Source organism: Pongo pygmaeus, chromosome 12 (genome assembly GCF_028885625.2).
Source record: "Pongo pygmaeus isolate AG05252 chromosome 12, NHGRI_mPonPyg2-v2.0_pri, whole genome shotgun sequence".
In the NCBI taxonomy this organism is placed as follows: Eukaryota; Metazoa; Chordata; class Mammalia; order Primates; family Hominidae; genus Pongo; species Pongo pygmaeus.
In genome coordinates, this window is record NC_072385.2 from 21,956,865 (window position 1) to 21,968,612 (window position 11,748).

At 35.2% G+C, this 11,748-nt stretch overlaps 1 pseudogene; it reads right to left on the minus strand.

The window, feature by feature from the left end:
- Window positions 1-1,481: 1,481 nt before the first annotated feature.
- LOC129030308 (protein FRG1-like) lies at window positions 1,482-11,408 on the minus strand (annotated as a pseudogene).
- Window positions 11,409-11,748: the final 340 nt, after the last annotated feature.

An 11,748-nucleotide genomic window follows, 5' to 3' on the forward strand; every position in this document is an offset into this window, starting at 1 on the left:
TTCACCAGTTGCTGCAATTTGATCCTTAAACAGCCATCTTTAAATTATACTTTTTCTTTGGTTAAAGTAATTATAATAGACATTAATTATTTTTACATACTTTTCTTATGTGGACAGCCATTCTTAGAACTAAAACATTCATATATTTATATTACAAGGACAATTATTATTTTTTATTATTAATGTCAGTAGCCAAATGTAATCAACTCTCTTCTTTTTACTTCCTTTTTTGAATCAAAATGTTAAACTTATACAAGCAAGAGCAACAGCTCTACATCTGTTTCACTGCAGTGCCTAGAAGATACAACAGGACAATTTACAAAACCAAATTTCCAGGAAGTCTTTGCACACACCTCTAGTACAAAAGATGCTTCAGAGACTAGAGGGTCAGAGGGCAAAGAGAGGAAATATTCAACTCCCAGTTCACGTCAAAAGGGAAGAAAACCTGGTGTTGAAAGAAATCCAAGAATGACTGTGTCTGCAACTCACTCCTTTCTTTAAAGTTTTCATGGCGTTTTACTTAAAATATTTACTCTCATGATGGTCAATAATATGAATAGTTATGCTTTGTAAGAGATTTATTCTTTACTTATAATTAATGGATCGTTCTAAGTTATTATATGTTTAGTTGCTATAGTAAGATGATATGAAAGATTTGTTGCCTGTTAAATGTTTCTGGGATCTTTACTTTATTTTTATATTATGATCTGTGCTTCCAAAGTTGAGCTGTAATTTTATTGTTTATTCAAATGTAGAATAAAGCTTAAGTTTTGGGAGACAAATAAAAGCTAGAGTTTTCTTTTCAGCTCTATAGAACAGTCATTTATTACTATAAATGTTCTTTATGTAGCTTTCCTAGTTCCACATTTAAAAAGATAAATATGGGGATCTACACAGGTCTCAGTAAATAATAATTCTTGATTAATAATGCATTTATTATAAAGCTTGAAGTTTAAAGTAGAATTTTGCTCAGCCTACATATCTTTCATTGTCAGGCTGCTATAATTATGTAATACACAGTTAAATTTCAATTTCAGATAACAGAGAATAATATTTTAGTATAAGCATGTCCCAAATATTGCATGGGATATACTTACACTGAAAAAAGTATTTGTTTATCTGAAATTTAAAATTAACTGGGCATGATATATTTTCTGTGGCAACCTGTTTTATAGAGAACAGTGTAAGTCAGCTAAATTTTATAATACTTAACCCTAACCTGGTGTTCTAAGTCATTCCTTTTTGTAATTATTATTATTATTTGGAGTCAGGGTCGTGCTCCATCACCCAGGCTGGAGTGCAGTGGCACAATCACAGTTCCCTGTAGCCTTGAGCTTCTGTTCTCCAGTGATTCTGGCACCTCTGCCTTTGCCTCCGAAGTAGCTATTACCACAGGTACGTGGGCCCAGCTAATTTTTTTTTTCTCATAGAGACATTGTCTCAGGCTGGTCTGGAACTCCTGAGCTCAAGCAATCCTCCCACCTCTGCCTTCACTTCCCAAATAGCGGAGACCACAGGCACACACCACCACCATACCCAGCTTATTTTTTATCAGGTTGGTGCAAGAGTAATTGTGGGTTTTGCCATTGAAAGTAATGGCAAAACCCGCAATTACTTTTTGCACCACCCTAATAATTTTTTGTGGAGACACTGTCTTGCGCTGTTGTCTAGGCTGGTTTCCAACTCCTGGGCTCCAGTGACCCTCCTGCCTTGGCCTCTAAAATTCTGGAATTACAGATGGGAGTCACTTCACCAAGCTACTTTGTATAATTGCTAACATAAACATAAATATTTTGAGAAATAGAAATGTCAAAATCATTCGAAGAAAATATATTGTAAAGTATACAATAGAAAAAATCAAACAAAATACAACAAATACAACAGAAAATTATCAAAATTTTCAGAGGAACAAAACAAAATCTAGCTTTACAATCTTCAGAATTCAATCCGGTTATATCAAACATATAAAGAAACATATTCAAAGAAAAAGGCAATCAATAGCGACTGACCTCGAGATGACCCAGATGTTGGAATTAGTGTGGATTTTTAAAGTAGTTATTGTAATTCTTAGTAAAATCAAAACCCCAAAATCCCTTAAAATAAATGGATAGGAAATCACAGCAGAGTAGAAGAAACTACAATAATAAAAATGGTTCAAGTGGAAATTCTAGAAGCCAGAAAGTTTTCAAAATTAAAAAATAATAATCAGCTGTGTTGAGGAGCAGCTTGGAGGTGGTAAAGGGTCAATGAACCTTAAAATACAATTGAAATGATTCAATCTGAAAAATGTGAGCAGTCATAAGTTGGGGTGAGGGAGCTTTTCCTTTGGTTAGTGCTTTTAGGTAATCTTCGTTTTGATAAGATTACTAGACTGATCCGTCAGGGGCTTGCTAAGCCAGAGTTTTTCTTGGTTTCAGTAGTGCTTTAAACAAAACTCATATCCTTGTGTACAAGATGGAAGAAGAGTGGACCAGATGACAATATTTAGATGCAGTCATTATTAACTTCCGTTGCTCTCCCAGTGGTCTAGCTGGGGTTTGTATAAAGTGGAATGGGAGAAATAGGGAAGGAGCCCCCACCTACACTCTCCCATGGTCCACTTGTCTTCCTTCACTAGTGGATAAAGTCCACGGGAACAGGCAAGTTATTTTAAATCTGTATCTTCTGTTGTCAAGATCTGTAATTAGTTCTGCTCGCTGGACTGGGGACAGGAACCAAGGGAACATGAGGGTGAACGCGTTAACATGGAGTCCAGGAACACACTGTGCCTATATGCAGAATGTTTGTGACAGGAAAGCCAGTCAGCAGGCAGATGGTCTCAGATACCAAGCTAGTGTTGGGAAGGAAGATTCAGTCTCTTGAAGGCGGTGTTCCTCATTGTGTGGTTTGTATCACTTGCTTCGGAATGACCTGGAGTACTTGTTAAAATGCAAATTTTGAGCCCAATCCTAGACCTCCTAAGCCTGCATCTCTACGGATGGTTCTCAGTAGTCGATATTGGAAACGTGCAGGTCCCTAGGAGATGCTTATGCATATATATTTGAACTGTTGTGTTTAAGGGTTAGGGAGCTGACAGAAGCAAGGAATAGACCAAGCCCTTGGGTGGGAAGGCTCCATAACCTTGGCAGTGTTAGCATTCTAGGCGGAACAGGATTATGCCACATGCTTTGCAGCATCCCTAGCCTCTACCCTCTAACACCGTATTCCAGTTGTGAAAACCAAAAATGTCCCCTGGGAGGCAAAATAGTCACCAGTTGGGAACCGGAACCTCTGTTTTGTGGGATCAGAGTGGTTACTTTGTTCCCAATCCAAGGATCAGAACACACGATGAGAGAAAGTCCAGCTATTGGAACTGGAGTGCCAAGTTGAAGCTAGACCTACAACAAAAGCTCCAAAAGCTCCTTTATAGGGCTGATCCCATGCCTCAGCTACCTAGCTTGTACAGATGCCATGTAACTCTAGATTTGGTGACAGAAGGAATTTAAAGGCTAGAACTAGATAGGGTCTTTCAGGTTAGGCCAGCACACAACGTGGACTTTTGACATCATCCAGATGCTTGAACCAACCTGAGTCCTGAGGCAGAATTTCCCGTGGCATCTGATACACGGCCTGGATTTGGAGCTCTCACTGGGATTAGATGCCACGGGAATATTGTGTTTAGGAACTCTGAAAGAGACAGGCTTCAACAAAGCAGACCTAAGCAACACGTAGCATCTGAACTTCTTTATTAACTTCCATTCCAGCCCACGAGGACAAAAGCATCACATACATATCCACTGTGGCAAACCTGTCCTCAGTAGGGATTTTCCCCGGTACTACTCTCCCCTCTGTCATGAGCCCACTTGCTTCTTTGTAATGTTTCCACTTTCTGTCCCGCTCCCTAATAGATGATTTTTCCTCTCTGCCCAGCCCCCTAGTCCTGATATTTGGATTGTGATCTGGGTAGTACTTAGGAGGTAGAATCAAAGCCTTGTTGATTGGACTGGGAGTTTCTCACTTCCTATTAAAGGCACTGATTAAGCATCTATTGTATAAAGTAAAGTAAGATTATGATCCAGTAAGAAAGATTCCACAAGTAGCGCAGGAAGAATTGGTTTCTAGTACACTTCATGCTTCAGGACAGGAAATCCAGAAAAAAATTCTGTGGTACGTTAAGTGTGTACTCTAAGTTTCATTTCCATATGAAAAACTGTAGTTAGCTAAAAAGTACATCCATGAAGAATCCTGATTAAACTTGCTTAATCCTGGTTAAACTAGCTACTAGCTAAAAAACAATTTCACAACTCAAGAACTCTGTAAAGGCATTTCCTCTGAATATTTTATTCAGAAAAAAACACAAAAAGATAAGGCAGAAACAAAAGTCCCAGTCATTTGCAGTATCTGTCTGTTTCAATTTGGCTCTCCTGTTAAAACAAAGAAAAATAGTAAAATTAATCTATGTAAAACATGCCATATATATTCAACTGCTAATAAATATAAAAAGCTTTAAAAATGTGTGCTCAATTTTGGTTACTGTGTTACCACAACACTTATATTAAAATATGTATACTTTTAAATTTGATTTCTATAAAAAATGGATTCTAATCTTATAAAAGTTATTTCCTAATATTCAATAAATGTTGTCTAAGGGCTTTTTCAATCCAAATAGCAATTTTAATTATTCCAGAATTTAATGGTGCTCTAAATTTCCATTTAACAGGGTGAGAATGCTGTATTACTACAAGTGATAAAAGTTACAGGACATAGAGGTTATTCTGTTTTAGAGTCCACATCCTGATTATATTTTATAACCTCTTCTTGATTTCTTACAACTACATACATATTCATTTGCTCAGCTGGAAAAAAATTCTTAACATTATTTACGGACTGTAGGTATGAATTCTACCAGCTAGTTAACAGGAAATATGTAATTAAACATTGCGTTTATCAAGTAATGTAAAAAAAGGGTAAGAGTAACTTTGGAACATACGACTTGAATGAGCGGCTGGTGATTATCAAAATCTGGCACTTAATTGATTTATACTTGTACACTCACAGCTAAACATCTCTGTTTTTCTGTGTTGTAATTCTAGGACTTTACTTATCTACATAGGAAGAGTAATAAATATTAATAATGTGCTAGGATGATTAGGAAAACTGAACCCTCAAGAAAAAAAAGCATTTAGCTCAGTGCTCTGTCCTAGAGGCTACATTGTATTGCCTCTTCTTGTCCATCAGTTTTCATCTTTTCAGACAGGGTCTTGCTCTGTCACCCAGGCTGGAATGCAGTGGTGATCAGACCTTACTGCAGCCTTGAACTCCTGGGCTCAAACAATCCTCCTGTCTCAGCCTCCCAAGTAGCTGGGCCTACAGGCATGCACCACCATCCCCAGCTAATTAGGTAATTTATTTTGAAAGCACTTTGAGAAGCACTTCACTGTCAAATCAGTAGGTCTAAAAGGAAAAGCATACATACACATAATTGATTTCACATTGTTTTACATTTCCTTTGTCTTCTTCTGGAATGTCATCTTTTTTCTTGGTTTCTCTTTCAGCGCAGGATCTAATCTAGATATTGGAAAAGAGAATCCAACGGGTTATATGTTTATCTTCCACCTTCCCCACTTTACATATCACATAAGAACATTCGAGATGATTTCTTATGCAGAAGAAAAAATTAACTGAGCAACAATATTCAGAAAAAGACCAGTTCTGGCTATGTGTTTTTACTTCATATAAATAATCTATATGAGTAAGTGCTATCACATGCTTCCTCCTCAGCCCTTGTGTCAGAAACACTACAGACAAAATTATTTCAGAAACATTTTATACATCAGATCCTGCTAGGCAATAAAGAAATCATTAATTTAATTTTGTCCTCCAAGTGAATACACTAGGATCAAATTATCCCTAGTAGACAAGTGTCATTTGATCAGATTGAAAGCTCAATAGCTATTTTACATTGCACAGGCTATTACCAAACTATTAAAACTTTTAACATTACACAACTTGCTTTTAATTAATTGGAACCCACCTCTTTTAGTAGCTTCTTATGTCCTCCTAAGTTGGATAGATGTTTACTATCACATGTCATAAGTTAATTAATCTGCATTCAACAATTAGGATCACCCACAGAACAGGCAATAGGCAATGGTAAGGATTCATGTCTCCTAAGGGATCTCTGTGGCCAGAGTCCAGTTTCAGAGCTGCTTAGAAAGTGATGACAAATCACATGTTTGTGCCAATGACATCTTTGTGACAGTTTTGATTTGAGGGGTCCCAGACCTCAAAACATTCCCTTCTAGGGCCTGTAACACAATGCTACCTTTAGTAAGAGGGATCTGTGTTCTGGTAGATAAGGCAAGGTCCTAAAGGTGAAGGGCTGACAGAGATTAATTAGGACAGCCTGCAATTAAATGGTACGAAAAGAGTCCTAAATAATCACTGTTCAGAGCTTCCAAGTAATTGACTAACCAAAGAGACCCAGAAAACTTTGTATTTCATCTGAAAATTGCTTTAAATAGTGAAAAATGCAATCTTTGTGTATCTTTGTGTCTTTGTATAAGTGAACAGCACTGCATATATTTGCAATTGTTGCCCTCAATAACACTTTTGTGATGATATCCAGATGAAAAAAATTTAAACATGATACAATAAAATATAAATAAATTAAATTAAATGCAAGTCACAAACCCATCTGCATTTCATCAATGACCTGTTTCCTGAGAAGCAATGTGCTATGAAATACTGAGAGTGGCCTCTGGAGTCTGCTGAGCCTGGGTACCCATCCTGTCTTACCACACCTTGAAATCACTGTGATTTCCATGAACTGACTGACAAAAACCACGAGGATGTAAGGAGGGTCAGAGGCTGTCTTCCTGTCTGTAAGGCTGAGCTCACATCCACCTAACAGGAGCATTATGGAAATTCAAGACTACAACGCATGTGCCAGATGCATGCATTGAAAAAATATACCATTTCACTTCTCTAACTGTAAGAAAATATCTACATTTTAGATTGAAATTGTTTGTGCTTTAGATTTGAAATTATCTGAAATCAAAAGTATTCTAAAAAGAAAATCAAACATATGACCAGAAATCTAACATGAATCATGTACAGAGAATTGAGAGATGCTTTTAAATTACACTGGCAGTAGAGAAAAATGTAACATAAATTTTTATGCTCTAATTATAAGAATGAAGGGCATTTTAGAAAAGGCATTTGCCCCCTCTCTTAGAGCCTTCCACTCTGGCCCCCACAATGCCAGCAAATCTGGGTCAGACTGGATGCAACTTGTGATTCCCAACAGAGACAAACAAAGCAAGGTTCACGATGCTCAGTACTGCGTTGGAATGCCAAGACACAGAAAAACCATGTGTCAAGAAGGGGGGAGTTATTCTTTAGACACATCCTGGTATATGTTTATCATTAAAGATCAGTGGCTTTTGTGAGTCTAAGAAATTAAGCCTTAAATGTTTTCATCAAATTCCAGTTAACTACCTGATTTATCTAGGTTATATTAACAGTATTATTTAGAATTTCACCTTGATATGAAGATGTCTGTTTAACTTTTACAATGATATAAAACAAACAGTAGGATTAGGGAGGGCACAGGCCACTGGTGAAATGGATAACACGTCTGACTATGGATGAGGGAATTTAGCCTGGAATAAGGAACTTTTATTTCCAGCTTAGTGAGGCACACACATTTTAAAAATAAAATAAAAATCATGTTTTATGTGATTCATGTTTCTCCTAATGCAAAGAAGACAGGTACTATTAATAAAAATATTTTTAAAATGTAAGGGCTAAGGCCCCAGAATTTCTGCTACGATTTTTTGTTTCATAGAGTGATTATCATTACAGAAGCTCAAGCATTACATAAATACAAACGCGTATACCCCGACCTAGTAATTCTGCTTCTGGAAATTTATCTTCAGGTTCACCCGCACATCTACAAATTGATGCATATTCAATGTTACATACTGCAGCACTGTTTATAAGAGCAAAAGACTGGAAACAGCCTAAATTTCCATCTATAAAAGACTACATAAATTAAGGTAAATCCCTAAAATGGAATATTATGTGGCTGTTAAAAAAGAGAGAGAGAGAAAGAGAAGAAAAGCAAGAAAGAGAGAAAATTTTGTACATTCAAACTAATAGTAGAAAACTCTCCAAGATACCATTTTAAGGAAAAAAAAAATCAAAAGCTGAGAAGACTATAGAGGAGGCTGCCTTTAGTGTAAAAAAGTTGAAAATTATAAATGTATTCATATGTTTATAAAGAAATTTTAGGAGGCTATAAAAAAACAAAACAAAGGGAAAGAGGAACAGGAGCTGGGACACAGGTGAGTAAGATGCATGGCAGGCATATGTCTTCATCTTCATATGCTTTTATTTAAAAATGTTGGATCACGTGTACATGTTATCTATTTTAAAAATTAGATTTTAAAATACAAGCAAGAAAACAAGAAAATGAAAGCTTAAAAAGAGCATGTGGAACTACCAGAAAAAGATACTAATCCATGGAGATAATGGCAAGGTAGCTCCTAGATGCACTGATTTCTCTACCACATTGTATAAACAAGCCATCCACTATGGGATTTATAATTAAAAATGAGTCTATTTGAAACAGCACATTATAGAAAGCTATTAACTAAATCTTTAAAGTGACAGTAAATGATGATTTAACATTTTAAAGAGATACAGTCACATCGCATGTGTGATTGCAGTCATCCGTATAAAATGTCATCATTACCTTGATCATTTATTCTTCTCCTGCTGTTTTACTTTTTGCTTCTATGTCTCCTGCTTCATTGCATCTAATAAAGCAGCTATTTGAGGCCAATAAAGCCATTTTCCCCTAAGTGAAACAAAATAACAAAATAGCCATGAGGATACTTCTTCTAGAAGAAACATTAAGTGTTTAGACTGAATTAATTTTTCCTCCCTGATTTAAAAATCACAGAAAAGAACTTAAAAGAGGAACGTGGAAAATATAATACAAGAACACATAGAAAAGGAAAAAAAATCACCTTTCATTTTACTATTCAAAGATTACCACAATAAACATTTGTAGTGTATCTTCCTAGTAGGACTAAATTCTAATTTGATGAGGTAGGATTGCTTCCTTTCTAAAAGATCTACTGAAGATAAAACTGTTTAGTTCTGTTTGAAAAATTAACTTTAAAGACAAGAACATAATTATGAATGCATACTTTATTCACATATTAGCATTTTAAGTAACATTTATTTTCTTCAGAATTAGAAAACATGAAAAGGTATATACAATGCCTTTGGTATTTTGAATTTAAGAATCAATGTCTGAGGGACTTTTGTGTGTGAAAATAAATATTCATATACTTTTTTAGTTGTTTAATGTTTGATGTATTACACTGCTATTAAACAAAACTTTAAAAACTGATTTTCTTGTGTATCTAAATCTGGGTTATAAATTTGGTTAGCTTAACTCCCGTAACAAATAAAATGTTTATTTATATCTTGTATTTCGTTGATTCTTTTGGAAAACTTGGAATACCATAACATTTAGACAAAATATTTATAAAAACAATGATTACAAAATATGTTAAAATTATATCACATCCAGTTAAAAACGTGCTGATAACATGGATTTAATATCTTAGTCAAGTCACAAGGGCTGGGTAGTCTCTCATCTGGATGGCTCCTGGTGAGCCCTGGAACATGGCGGTTCACATCGCATGGTGTGGTCCAGGCGATTTAAACCTGTGCCACAGATTATTCAGCTGAGTCCTTTTTGCAATAGAGTTTTAAGACCCTCTTTCATTTAAATTTAAATTTTTGAAACTTAGTGTCCTTCCTAAAAATAAAATGAAATGAACTTTCCTAAAGTGTTGTATTATTAGTACTATCTAAGTCATCACCCTGGCCTTATGAAATATTGGCATTTTCTACTGGTGTAACTTTTATTAGAAGTATCTCATCGTAACTAGTAGGATCATCTCAAAGCGGTTGCAACACATTACAGGTAATGAAATCAATGTAGTGTTTCCTGAACGGTATTGGGTGGGTGGGGGGGAAAAGGAATACACACAGACACACAGAGGAAGGGGTAAAAGAGAATAAGAAATATCAAGGTGCATAACACATGGATAAGTAAGTATTGTTAAGTACAACTCTTGCTTCAGTTATACATATGTGTGTGCTGGGCTGCAATGTAAAAATGCATTTCTCAATGGATTGGGTCAAAATAGTTTTCAAGTCACTGACTTAAGATTTTATCCTAGGGGATGAGGAACTTAGAATAAGTGATTACCTCTTTCTGGTAGGATGTTTGTTTAATCTGTCATCTTAGAAAACACTGCTGACTTCCTATTTTCAGTTCATTATTGTATACTACCAAAGCTGCTACTCAAAGGCTGAGCTTATCTTCTATTTGCTTGTTCTGCGTGGTGCCCACTGGTCCTTACTGTTTCTGATATAGTTATCTACTTTTTAAAGACAGTTTAGCACTCACATATTTTTGTTCAATCTTTCCTTCTCACACAAACAGAAAAGGGAAATTATGTATTCTGTATCAACAAAGATTTAACAAAACATCCATATACTACAACTGTCTACTTACTAAAATTAAGAATTAGTATATTATCTTTTTTCTTCTTATATTAAAACTATCTTTTCATAAACTATTAGCTTATGAACTGAAAGTATTTTAGAGATAATTTACTTCAATGAACTATAATTATTTATATTTTATACGCAAATTGTCACAACTTGGTCTTAGCTGGCTCCACAGTTCGCTTACAGTCTGTAATGTTTCTGAAAGCATCCATGATTTCTGCTACAAAGAAGATACTTAGGAACTTTTCTGTTTTCCTACTCTGAGACCTAAAATTGACTGGTTCTTCAATGGTAATGAGATCAATATCTATGCACTAAGGGTATACAGAAATAATTATGGGCAAAAGTACTAATGCTATTTTTGTTGCACTATATTTTGAGATCTCTTTAAGGCTCTAGGTTCTTACTGATTTATTCCAGTTTAATATATTTTACTATTGCATCCTACTTTTTCTTTTTAAATATATTATGATTGACTGTTACAGACTTTCTGTTAAACTGACAGGAAGATTTTATAAACAATAACAGCACTTACATTTTGAAAGACTGGTTCCCACTGTTCTCTTGGTCCAATTGCATCTGAACGCTCAACAACAAGTTCATCTGAATTTATACCAAGATAATTTCCATAGGCAGATTTCAGGGCAATTCTATACCTTAATAAGATAGATAAAAATTAAAAACTGAGAGAAAATTAATTATAGAACATCAAAACAGGACATGTGTATGTGTGTGGGTGTATACATATCTAAAATTTCAGACTGGACATATTCCAAGTGTTCAAAAGATGCGTGTGGCTGAGTGGTGACTCACTCCTGTAATCTCTGTGCTTTGGGAAGCCAATGGGAGAACTGCTTGAGGCAAGAAGTTCAAGATCAGCCTGGACAACAGAGTGACACTCCATCTCTACAAAAAATTTAAAAAGTTAGCTGGGCATGGTGGTGTGCGCAGTTTTAAATTTAGTTTTATATTTTGCTTTTTTAATATAAACATTGTACCTTATATATTATGTAACAAATATTTTCAAAATTCATCATTCTTCAATTATACCTATTTAGTTATAAAGTTCAATAATACATTAATAAAACTTACTTTTTCGCTTATCATAAATAGTTCTATTTACATCTATTCTGTATATAAAACTGATATATCCTTAGAAAAAATTCACAG